We start from the raw sequence: 13,544 nt of genomic DNA on the forward strand, positions 1-13,544 counted from the left end.
GAATCATGGGCTCAAGTTACAGGAAGCCAGATTCTGGCTGAACATCAGGAAAAATGTCCTGACTGTTAGAGCAATACGACAATGGAACCAATTCCCTAGGTAGGTGGTAGGCTCTCCCACACTGGAGGCATTCAAGACAAGGCTGGACAGCCATCTGCCAGGGATGCTCTGATTTGGATTCCTGCCTTGAGCAGGGAGTTGGACTTGATGGTCTTATAGGCCCCTTCCAACCCTACTATTCTATGATTCTAAAGGGTTAGGGTTAGGCCAGGATCTCTTCTCGATCATCCCAGAGTGCAGGACACGGAATAATGGGCTCACGTTACAGGAAGCCAGATTCCGGCTGAACATCAGGAAAAACTTCCTGACTGTTAGAGCAATATGACAATGGAACCAATTCCCTAGGTAGGTGGTGGGCTTTCCCACACTGGAGGCATTCAAGCCGAGGCTGGACAGCCACTTGTCGGGGATGCTCTGACTTGGATTCCTGCATTGAGCAGGGGGTTGGACTCGATGGTCTTATAGGCCCCTTCCAACACTACTGTTCTATGATTCTGTGTGAACAGTCTGCCTACATGAACAATGTAAAGTGGGAATGACAAACTTGTATGAGTTCATGGCTCCTTTTCTGGGAAATGGAAAATTGCAGCTTGCAATTTTCCAGTTCATAGAAGGGAAGGGGTGATCACATGTGAGTTCCACATTACAGTACTCATGTGACAAGTTTTGAAAACTGAAAACAGAATTGCATTAACCTGATCTTTGCTAACATGCAAAAGTTAACTTCACCCACTTTACCACATTGGGAACTGAGGTCTGATTCACGCACAGACCCTGGTGCATAGCTTTATATATGATAAGCTTTAGATATATGTTGAACTCCCATTATAAACCAAGGTGTGCATGCATAAGTACTTATGCAAGTATATGTCACTAACAAAATCTGCGAACCCCTCTCTATGCTGTCAAAAGCTTATGCTCATAGAAGAGGTGTCCCCTGCAAGCTGCTTTTGTAGGGGTGGTGAGGAACTTCAGAAACTGCATATGTATTTGGCTGTGCATGGACCACTCGCTTTGCTTTGGATGCTGCTTTGGACCAATTTGGATCCCATCTGCTTCACTTTGGATTCGGATCCGAAGTGAGATTCAGATATCCAAATCATTCTGACGTGACGTTTTCCCATTGACTTACATTGGAAAATAGAAACGGCCATAACTTTTTCAGTTTTCATGATAAATACATGAAAATACTGTCAGCCCCCATGGAGGGGATTCCACATGCCAAAGTTCAGACAGTTTGGCCCAGTAGTTTTTGTGCTATGCACAGATAAAATGTGTTCTCAGAAACTCAAACCAAAGGTCATAAAGGGTTAATCAGAGAAGTTAGGTGTTTAAGCGGTGATTAGGAAGAGGTCACCATCCCAAATCTCTGCTATAGGTTTTTTTTGACATGCAAATAACCCATCTCCCCCAGTACTACTAAATTTGGTAATCCGGGGCCAGATAAAGTTGGCATCCAGGCCGTGGACTGCCAATTTGCCATCTTGGACTTAAGAGATGGTTGATTCATGCAACTGCCCTGTGGTACAAATTTGCTGGATTTCTAAAGTCTGGTCAACTTAGGGTGCAAACCTTACTAGATAGGTGGCCGCCTCTGAGCTCAGAGGTGACCGCTTATCCTAAGCAAGGCAGGAGAAGCACGGGGGGGGGGGGGAGATAATTCCTTCCGCACCTCTCCTGCCTTGCTCTTTTTCACTAGACAGCCATTTTCGGCTGTGTAGTGGTGGGGGGCCTGACTGGGAGAGGAGGCTGCTGTATGACACATAGGATGTGTTGTACACACAGCTCTGCTCTCCCTGCCCCAGAACACCCCCCAGCCCCACCCCTTTTCAATCACTCTGCACTTGTCTTCCAAGGGTGGAGGACAGGCTTCTCCATGCTGCCACAGAGGCAGCACGGACGAGGGGGGAGGTCACATTTCCGGGAACCGACATCGGAGCGCAGGCTCTGAGGTCCGTTCCCAGAAAGGAGCATATCCTATGGCCCTCTAGACAGTGTCTGGTGGCCAGATTGCTCCCTTAATGTGCCTAGCTCCATCTTTTCTAAATCCATATAACTTCCTTCTCACTCTCTCTCAAGTACTCTGATTGTAACTAGGGGTGCACAAAAGTCACTTACCTGGTCTCGCAGCTTTTCGCGGTGGGGGGGAGGCGCTTTGCTGCTCTCCCCCCGAAGTTCAGCCCGGGGGGGGGGAGGCTTCCCGCCTCGCCCGGCCGAAATTCAGGCCGGGGAGGAGGTGCCTCGCCTCGCCCGGCCGCGAAATTAAAAGTAAAAAAAAAACAAAAACGCCCCCGTGATAGGCTACGTGACGATTAACATAGCCTATCATGGCTAGATCTGCAAAGTCAGCCGTGATAGGCTACGTAAATCATCACGTAGCCTATCACAGGCGACTTTAAAAAAAAAAAAGCGCATACGCAAATGGCGGCCCCCATAGGGAGCCGCCATTCGCGTTCCTTATTTGGTCGCTGTAGTCTACGTAAATCTTTACGTAGACTACAGCGACCAAATAAGGAACATGAATGGTGGCTCCCTATGGGGGCCGCCATTAGCCGTACGCGCTTTTTTTTTTTTTTACGTCACCCGTGATAGGCTACGTGACGATTTACGTAGCCTATCATGGCTGACTTTGCAAATCTAGCCGTGATAGGCTACGTTAATCGTCACGTAGCCTATCACGGGGGCATTTTTTTTTTTTTTTACTTTTATTGGAATGGCGGCGGCGGCAGCCGGTCGAAAGACCGGCTGCTGCCCCCGCCCCTGACGAAGACCCGACGAACCGCCGCTGGGACCCGCCGCCAGGAGGGACATTCGGGAAAGGTAAGTCCCGTCCTGGGGGGGGGGTGCGGGGTGCGGGGGGGTGCGGAGAATTTCTCCCCGAAACTTGTTTGGGGGGCCGAACACGTTGGCGCTCGGCCCCCCGAAGTTTCGGGGAGAAATTCTCCGCCAACCCTAATTGTAACATTAGGGATGTTGAATAAATCTGCAACAGATTCAAGACCCTGATGATGCCTCACGTTGAGCTTGCTTGCTTTGCCACACAGTAGAGTATTATTTAAATAAAAGATGTAGTGCTTTCCCACTGCATTTTGAAATGTGGACAAGTGTAGTGCTTTGTTTGACCACAACATACACACACACACACACACACACAAACAAAAGAAAAGCAAATACAGAACTACCTACAAGCAAAGAAAAGGGTTTATATTTTATTTTTTTAGAGAAAAGATATAGAGTTCAAAAATGGGAAGGCAAGGAACACAGGAATCGAGAAGGGGGGGGTGAAGCCAAGAACAAGGAAAGTACTTTTTAACTTTTGGGGGGTACTTTTTAAAAGCATCTAGCTGGAAAACTATGAAGACAGAATGGGAAAGAGCCTAACACACACACACACACACACACACACACACACCCACCACAGATCTAGCCAAATAACTTCAGAGTTCTCTCCAATAACACCACCAGATCTCTCTTGCAGTGAACAAATGCATATTTTTTTCTCCAATATATCCAGTATTCCCACCCCCCACTTTGGAGACTGCTGGGTTATGTTCAGCCCTAATTTGTTAATTAGTGTTGCCATTTGCCAAAGCTCCCTCCCTCCTCCTCCTCTCCCCCTCCCTGATCTTTCTCAAGTTGATACATTTTGGAGACTTCAAAGAGACTGTGTGGGCTTCAGAAGGTATCAGAAAAGCTCCGAATTTCCAAAGCGGACCAAGATGCTTCATCAGTGACCTGTTTTGCTTCAGAGGGCCTCGGTGCTGATCTGATTTCCTTCAGATCGCACTGAGGCATCCCTGAAGCACCCCGATTTGCTTCGGGATTCAGATTTGGCACCGAAGCGATTCAAAGCCCTAAGATGTATATTCAGAAATGAGCTCTTTCCATGCAAACATTTCCAGGTAATTATGAGCCAAGCCCCCATTCCCCAAATTTTGGCATGTCAGCACTACTCATGTCTGCTTTTTTCCCTCTTCCACTCTATCTCACCCTTCACAAACCTACCAAGTTTTGAACCACTGGAAGATTTGAGCACACTCAAGAGCCTTCACTGCAGAGAGCAAGAAAATGAGAGCCAAAGCAGACATTCCTTTACATCCATGTCTAGCAGGTGCATCTTGTTTCATTTTTAATCTAGAGTAGATGCACGGGCCACTATGTGGATCCCAAAAGCCCCCTAGCCCCTACTATCCCTTGATCACATAAGATTTTTGTTTCTGTGCACATACCCGATAGAGGACAGGAGACACACTGGACCAACAGGCTGGGGTGTGACCAAACGATGAAGCCAGGAGAACCGTTTATGGTGATAGTTTAGCACACAATTATACTTTCATGAGTACCACTGATTTTGACTAAGAATGCGTTCCTGTACATTGGATTATAGCTAGTTTTATAGTGCTTTTGATGTAGTAAGAGCTGTACACATCTTTTATCGGTAATGTGAAGTAAGATATGAATATCAGATTTCACAGAAGAGGAACTGAGACCCAAAACAGTAGACTGCCCAAAGTCATCATCAATAAGCTCTGGCCTGACTTGGGATTTGGTCTTCCCCAGGTCCAAATGCAATGCTCCATTCAGCAGTCTCCTAAGACGGATGCAGAATTATCATCGTAGGCCTGTCCATTTCAGTATCCATATTGCTTTTAGATGAAGACAGAATAAGCAAACAGGGATGTCTTTTTGCATTGGTTTTTCTGACACTTGTTATTAGACAGCTATTGCAAGACAGGCTTCAACACCCCGCTCCCCTACTTTTCATAAAACCAGAAAATCTGATCCAGCTGTCTGGTTTTCTTTCACAAAAATCACTTTTTATTAAGCCATCCAGAGTGCTTTGGGGTAATGTCACCAATGCAAATGAACACAACAGACTGAGAGTAAAAATAAATTAAACTGTCATCCCAGAAGATGGGAAAGAATTTGTAATCATAATCGCAGAAGTGATTAGCCGAAGGTTAATAATAGGAGAATCCTGTAAAGCTGTAAACTCTGAAGTGCTCTGTGGCCTCTGTTGTGAACACCCTAATCCAAGTTGTCAGATGCATGATAATAACCTGACATCAGGACTAATGACACTGCTCCTATTTTTATTTTTTTACAGACCGGTATCCAAGCCATGTCTTCTCCACCTGAGGTCATGGGGGCTGAACTACAGGCCCCATCATCCCCAGCAGAAAATAACACTGGCATTTTTCTACCAGGGATGGTAGCACTTGTAGTTCAACTCCCGTGATCCTGGACTGCAGTTGTCTTTTTCAGTTATGAAAGCAGCATGGGTAAAGAAGTGGCCACTGGGCCTCTCCCATCTTCTGCTCTGCTGCAGGAACTGCTTCCTGCTACCCTACCCAGGCCCCAAGAAAAGCTTTTTTCCCATGGGGAGCATGGAATCGGGAATCGATTGGAATCGATGGATGAGGAATCGGGCCGTTCACGCCTCCTTCTGAACATCAACCTCCACCTCAAGGGGTTTCAATGTTTGATTGGGCTGCTCAAGGGGCCCAATTCATTTCTGAGGCAAGCAGCCTTCTGCTTGCCCATCCCTAATTCAGATTCCCTAGTGTCTATCTCCATCCTTCCTATTCCTGAAGAAGGCAGCATCCACATACCACTGACATTAGTTCCGAATCATCATAAACCTCTTACTGTTCCATTCAAAAATGGCATGAGAAGACAGAAGGAGAGATGAAAAGCAGCGGTGACGTTTTTACCACCTCCGACAGGCAGAGGAGGCCTGAAGTCTTCAAATACAGTGAAGTCCTCTGAAACCCTAAAGACTTCTTGCAAGGTGACTACAAGCTAGTTCATACATGCACTTGATTTTCCAACCCTTGAAAACTGCCAGATGCATGTGTATACTGACTCCCATGGGAAGTATTTGGGGAGACGTCAAGGAGATGATTTCTCCCTGTAGTGTTAGATCTGCGGTAGCTCATTCTTGCACGAAAGTAATCCATTGACGTTGTCGTTGTCAAGTGATGAACCTGTGAAGCAGCTCTATGAAATTAATAACTAAAATGACCACAATGAACTGGTTCCGGCCTGGACCATATTGTTGTTGTTCAGTCGTTCAGTCGTGTCCGACTCTTCGTGACCCCATGGACCATAGCACGCCAGGCCTTCCTGTCCTGCGCTCTCTCCCGGAGTGTACTCAAGTTCATATTCGTTGCATCGGTGATGCTATCTAGCCATCTCATCCTCTGCCGTCCCCTTCTCCTTTTGCCTTCAGTCTTTCCCAGCATCAGGGTCTTTTCCAGAGAGTTTTCTCTTCGCATTAGGTGGCCAAAATATTTCAGCTTCAGCTTCAGGATCTGTCCTTCCAATGAGCACTCAGGGTTGATTTCCTTTAGGATGGACTGATTTGACCTCCTTGCAGTCCAGGGCACTCGTAAGAGTCTTCTCCAGCACCACAGTTCGAAAGCATCAATTCTTCGGCGCTCAGCCTTCCTTATAGTCCAGCTCTCACAGCCATTCATTACTACTGGGAAAACCATAGCTTTGATTAGACGGACCTTTGTCTGCAAGGTGATGTCTCTGCTTCTTACTATGCTGTCTAGGTTGGCCATAGCTTTTCTCCCAAGGAGCAAGCGTCTTTTAATTTCATTGGTACAGTCACCGTCTGCGGTGATCTTGGAGCCCAAGAAAGTAAAATCTGTCACTGCTTCCATTTCTTCCCCTTCTATATGCCAGGAAGTGATGGGGCCAGATGCCATGATCTTAGTTTTTTTAATGTTGAGTTTCAAACCAGCTTTTGCACTCTCCTCTTTCACCCTCAACAAGAGGCTCTTGAGATCCTCTTCGCTTTCTGCCATTAGGGTGGTATCGTCTGCATATCGGAGGTTGTTGATAATTCTCCTAGCAGTCTTAATTCCGACCTCTGATTCATCCAACCTGGCATTTCTCATGATGTACTCTGCATATAAGTTAAATAAGCAGGGTGACAATATGCAGCCTTGTCGTACTCCTTTCCCAATTTTGAACCAATCGGTTGTTCCATGAATGGTGGTTGTGGTGATAAATTATGACAAAGGACTTAAAACTACAAGGAAGTGCACACAGATCATATATCAATACAAGGACATTTAAAGAAAAAAGAGAGACAATTTACAGGAGCACAAATTCACACTCACTCCATACCCCCCCATATAAATACACACATACACCTAGGCACTCCCCCTTGCCATCAGCACACAGGGAGGTTTAAATCTCCCCTCCCTGCACACCAAAATCAGGAAGAGAAAAGCCCTTTGAAAGCTGGGATCACTCTGATGACACCCAGAGCAAACTTGGCTTCCAAAGGTCTTCTGTGCTGGGGTGGTGGTGGGGAGAAGGCTAAAGCCCCCCCCCCTCAATGATCAAGATGGCAGTTTCCCCTCTGCGATTAGCTGAGGGGAAAGAGCAAGCTGTTCCCCATCACCCAGCTAATAGCTGATCAGCTGGACAGCAGGGAAAAGGGGGTGCAGCTCTCCAGGCAGTGGGTGGCCCATCTGTGTTCCAACCCAAAGTTTTTATACGATTAATGAGCCATTTCAGCAGCAGCAACTGGTTGCCACGCTGTATGGAACAAACAAAGGAATATATAAACCAAAAATAACTCCTGAGATTTATTTATGGGCGACGTGAATGGATACGATGAGCATATGCGTATTACAGAAATCTTTATATCTTTAACAGTGTGTGGCCAGATTGTTTGTCCTCCCCAAACTCCTCCACAGCCCGAAGTAAAGAAGTGTGAAAGACTTCTCAAAATAGGAGACCTTGTGACCAGGCCAGCTTGTCAGTTCTTCTCCCACACTGGAAAGCAATTCTAGATCCACTGATGTGCTGTACTTTTCCACGATCAGAGAGCACTTGCCATGCAACCTCAAGAGAGCTGTTGGCAAAGAGTAAGTTCACATGCCATGCTCTAATGACAGCCCACATGTACAGAGTATGTGCGTGTGTACACCCACACACATGTCTGCCTGCACCAGCCCCCCAAGGGGGTTTCCTTCCCATAGAAGCCAAAACAGGTAATTGTGACTTGAGAGCACTTGCTCCATTTCCATCTCCTACAACCCTGGACAAATGGGATTCGCCACAAACACATCTAGCATTCTCTTGCCCCCATTTGCAATACCTAATTTGCTCTTTCGTTGTTTGTTTTGTCCTGAAACTCCTGGGGAAAGCAGATGCTTTCAAAGCAAACAAGGCCCTCTAAACAGAAAGCTGTACTCGGCCTTTTCAGTTAAAATTCTAGCCCATTAGAGCCTCTCTTTGGTCTGTTGGTTTATTATCTAAAATTGGCATGTTCAAAATTCTGGCCTAACTCCCTTCTAGAAATTAGCGCCCCTTAGGCTTCAACAGCTGGCGGGATGTGGTGAACTCATGAGCTTGCTGGTGGCTGGAGCAGAACAAAAGGAGTTGCATCTTATTCAGTTGTAGACCTCTTATTCTAAGACTGCTGCCAAGTGTGATGGTGTTTTGTTTATGTTGTGGATGCATGTCTAACAGAATCTTGATTCACATCACACAGCTCTCAGATGGTTTCCAGACTAAAGAGAAAGAAATTCGGTAATTAGTGAGTGAATCCACTTGCTGCTAGAATCATGGTACACCATCAAAGTCAAAGTTATGGTTGCTGAACTTAATTATTCTTTCCTCTTCCTCTATAAAACCTGGTACAGAGCAGCTGAGAATGCATGACAGATCCCAGGCTCCTCTGGCTACAATAATATTTTGACTATACATAGACATCTTCGCTGCAAACAAATAACTAAGATGGCCTGCTACACCCAAAAGTCCAAATAATTCCAAACACCTTTGCTTTCCCCATATATTGCTTTTGTGCTTTTTGGAGAAGAAAAATAAGAGAGCGGTGTCTCTTCCTTTAAAGCCACCATTTCATATCTGCAGAGTATGAAATGAAAAATTAAAGCTGTTTCCATAAACGAGGCTTAAAGTGACTCTTGCTTCAACTGAATTTGTGAATGTGAATATAAGACCCACATTCACAGAATGCTCATGTTACAAATACCTCTCTTCACGTTTACAACAATCAGACATTAAGGGCGCAATGCTATGGCCACTATTCAGCAGTTAGACAGCCATAGGATAGGTCGGTTCCTGGGAACCGACCTTGGAGCCCGCGCTCTGAGGTCGGTTCCAGGAGAACCGACCTCCATCTCTTCCTGCACTGCCTCGTAGGCAGCATGGATCAGCCCCACGCTCATAAGAGGAGTTTGCAGCAGCGAAAATGGAGTGTTCCTGGGGATGGGGTGGGCGGATGTGCCTTTCCGACGCTTCCTATGCATCATCTGGTGTCTGCCCCCCTGCTCCAATTTCCTGCAGTGAGACAGCTAAAATTGGCTGCCTGGCCATGAATGCATGGCAGCTGAAGTGTGGAGGGGACGATCCCCTCTGCGCTGCTCCTGCCCTGCATTGGATAGATGGTCACCTCCGAGTTCGGAGGCAGCTGCCTGTCCCGACAAGATTGTCCCCTAAGAGGCATAGGTCTAAAGAGGATCAAAGGTGCCTTCATGTGTAAAAGTGCTTAGACTTCTGAAGATTTGGCCTGGGGCAAGAAATAAACGTGACTGTTCTAAATTAAGTAATAGCAGAGTGCAAGCATTATATTATTTATCCAGAAAGATCTCAACACTTTCTGAACTAATCTGAAGTTTGGACGACTTGCTACATTCATCAAGGGCATAAGCCAATCAGAGCCATTACATAACACATTTCCCCGCTTCTGTTCCAAACGCCGCCAACACCGTGGAGAAGGGAATGTGCGGCACTGGCCTGATTCAGAGAGCGGGTGTTGCAATAAATGAAATGGCAAATACGTGTGGATGTGAGAGAGAAGCTCGCCGCAGGGAAAATGTGTGGTCCAGGACTTAGTTATTAAAGTTTCACAGGTGGCCGATGCTTTGACTGAAGGGTGGGATGCGTTCCCTTTTGACTCATTTCCTGCGCTATTCTAACATGGCAACCTGCTCTTGAAATGGGAGACCGAGTCCTCACACTGTGGTGGAAGCATGGAAGCTACTCCTTACCGTGGTGCTGGGATAACATTAGAAGCTCCAAGCCATGCGAGAAGAGTTCACACTGTGGCTCTTTGCCATGACAGCATTAACCCACATCCGCTTGCCTAAGGGGGGGCTCTGTTGTCAGGAGAAGCCAAACCTCTCCCAGGGTTCCGGACTTCTCACATCACCCCAGCGGTGATTTATATGATGCCTCCTACACCAGAGGCATCATATAAAGCACCATAGCCAAGACAATCACAACTGTTTTAGGCTGAATACACAGTAATCAAAGCTAGGCCTCTGGCCTCCCCAGTTACATTATAACATCACAGAGGTCACACAAAGTATATAAACGTAACAAAACAGAAGCGAGCTGGTGAAAATGCAGCGTTTCTTCACAGAAGGGAGTCTCAAAAGCTGTTTGCGATAGGGCAAGGGTTCCCAGCTATTCAAAGAAAGGGAAGTCACAGATCCCACTTGGCCAGGACAAAGCCGCAACAGGAGATTAGGCTGCTCTTGAAAACCTGGACTGTGTTTGGGAATGCTATGAAATCATCACTGCAGCAGTACCTATGGTGACTTCATATCCTTTTACAATTCCACCAATAACCTGGTGGAAATCTATATGCTCATCTGGCTATGGAAAAAACTGTTGCTGTACCGTGCACAGATAGATAGATACATATATTGTCAGTGATGATGAGGTGTTTTTAACATTTGCATAGGAAGCTTTATTACTGTTGAGAGGAAACAGAGCAAGTCCATAATCAGAAACTATGTTAAGTAGTAGGACACTGCTATAAATGAAAGATCGGAAAGCATTAACCTCTGAAATTGTTGAGCAGAACAATTTGTTTACTCAATAATTTTGTGTTGAATTTGGGACGTGGCATTGTCCAGATTTTCCTGATTATTTTACATTCAGTGCCTGCTGTTGGGTAAGCATGAATTGAGTTCTTCCGTGAATCCAACTATAAGCTGACACATGCAATAGAAAATAACTTATTTTTCAAGTTATCTCAACATGAAATATTTCATAGAATCAAAGACTACAGCTGAAAAAATGGACATAAAAGCTGCCCTTCTTGGACAGGGATCACAACTTAAACCATGATCCTAAATATCTGCACCAGCACATCCTGTCAACACAGGTGCCTCTGACTTTAGACCTTTGCAAGCACTCTATTGTGTACAATAAATATGGGGGCGGGGGGAGGATGGGGGATGGCATTGTGGCAGCTGGCTCCACTCCAACCCATGCATGTACATTATTAGAACAATTGAAGGGAAACCCTTTGCATACAGCTATACCTGGGGGTGAGGCGGGGCACTACAGATGTTTCATGAATGTGCATGGCTTGATGGTGAGGCTTATTTGCCTAACAAGAAAATTAGTGTCAAAATACAGTTCCAACATTCTTTATATTAGTTGAGAAAGCACGCACCAAAACTAAGAATTTTTATTGCATTTACTCTTGTTGATTTAAATGGAATTAGGTATGTTTAAGTTTCTGTTAAACTGTGGTCAGGAGGTTCTATCCTGAGTAATAATTTTTACTCATGAGAGTGGGGAATTGGGTAAATTGGAAGGGGTAAGTTTGGGAAGGGGCCGCGGTGGCTTAGTGGTTAAGACGCTGAATTGCAGACAGCGGTTCGAGACCCGAGTGCCACGTGACGGAGTCTTCAGTCCCAGCTTCTGCCAACCAAGCAGTTCGAAAGCAAGAAATTGCAAGTAGATAAATAGGTACCGCTTCGGTGGGAAAGGTAACAGCGTTCCGTGCACCTCGGTGTTCAGTCATGCTGGCCACATGACCATGGAAGCGTCTTCAGACAGCGCTGGCTCTTTGGCTTAGAAATGGAGATGCACCACACCCTAGAGTCGGACATGACTGGTTGGGGACACCTTTACTTTTTTTTTTTACTTTAAGTTTGGGAAGGGTTATAGCAGCAAGGATAAAATTTGGATAAGGAGCAATGCAGGAAATTTTGTTGTCCACCTGGACAGTATAGGCACAATCGAGCAGAGTTGAGCACCTCGAAGCTGCATTCATTTCAATGGGAGAGTTAAGCACATGTTTAAATCTCTACCATTGAAATCACTATGACTTAAAAGTGCTTCACTGTGGCTGGATCATGCTTGTCAAGAGAAAAGTGCTTTACTGTTGTGAGACAGTGTGCCTCTACTAGAGTAAATGAAAACCTGGGCATTGGCATCAATGGGATAAATAGAACTACTTTGTTGAATTAAAAAAAGAAAAAGAAGAGTCAGAGTAACTGGGCAGTTTCTTTCTCGATAAAATATATTGGGAGGAAGGGGAAACAAGAGGGTCACAAGGGAAAGGAAATATATCTATGTCAATCCTTTAAATTGCTGGGGATTCTTAGAGAAAAGGAGTAGCTGGAGAAGGAAAGAGGGAAAAAACAAGTTGAGGGGATGTCCCATCACAGATGTGATTACAAGTGTATCAACTGTGTGGGATACGCTCACCTGATCCTAACACAGGATCCTCGTTTAATGCTTCAGAAGGCAAATAAGAACAAAATGACAAAAATAAATGTTAACAGTGTAACAGTATTCATCCTTCTTATACATATTTTCTTTTTAAGACTAATAAAAAGGATCATACAGAGCTTTTCCTTTTTTCGAGACCCAACAATAAGCCTGTTCTGCCATGACTCTGGGTAGCGCCTATGTACGATGTTGGCAGAATTGTGCCCCCCGGTGTTCTCCCTCCTTCCAGGCTCACTTCTCTGCACAGTGAACATCCTAATGGAATGGAGTCCTCCATACATAGAGTCCAACATTTCTGAATCCAGTCTGTATAACCGTTACTCTTCTTGGGCAGGCCAGGAGATGCAGGATGAGCAAAATACTGCTCCTTTGTGAGCAGGCTCTACAGCAGTGGTTCTAAAACTTCCCCACCCGCACAGGCCACTTGAAAACTGCAAGGGGTTTCAATAATACAGTAATTATTGAAGAAATCCCCCACAATAAACACAGTAATTCCCCCACCCCACACACACAAATCAAAGCACGTTCATAACTCATATTTGTTCTCTTTTCAGCACTGGCATCATCATCAAAACTAATGCCGTATTAGAAAATCACAGGCCCTATGCCAGTCTGCTGAGAAAGTCCTCTTTAACTGGAACATTTCTAGAGAATATTTAGTGGACTGCCCCAATGCAACATTATGAAAATCATGGGCCCTGGCCTAGAGCCTTGTGAGTCTGATGGGTAATCTGGCTCTGGGCAAAACAGCCACAATCCTCCTCATCAGAAAAAAATAATCTAGCAAAGGGCCAAGTCCAGATATTCTCGACTGTTCTGTAACCTTGCCACCAACCACCTGAACGAAGCTTACGGACCACAGTTTGAAAACTTCTGCTCTACACCATTAAAGCCACATCTGAATACAGCTAATCTGCAGTAGTAATAATGCACATTTTGTTCAAGTGAAATTATGGTAAATT

At 45.4% G+C, this 13,544-nt stretch overlaps 1 protein-coding gene across 2 annotated transcripts in view; it reads right to left on the reverse strand.

Moving 5' to 3' along the window:
* The window catches only part of SHISAL1 (shisa like 1), a 125,475-nt gene that overhangs the window by 15,996 nt on the left and 95,935 nt on the right, over positions 1-13,544 (reverse strand). Inside the window, exon 6 of one of the 2 annotated variants that reach the window (XR_014784500.1) lies at positions 7,655-8,597. The exons of the other annotated variant lie outside the window; for it this stretch is intronic. The gene's annotated coding sequence lies outside the window, so the exon portion shown is untranslated. Of the gene's footprint in view, positions 1-7,654; positions 8,598-13,544 lie in introns of those variants that run through there. 2 annotated transcript variants of the gene reach the window in all.

This window comes from Heloderma suspectum, chromosome 7 (assembly GCF_057233095.1).
Source record: "Heloderma suspectum isolate Gila_16-S chromosome 7, 16-S_ref, whole genome shotgun sequence".
NCBI classification, from domain to species: Eukaryota; Metazoa; Chordata; class Lepidosauria; order Squamata; family Helodermatidae; genus Heloderma; species Heloderma suspectum.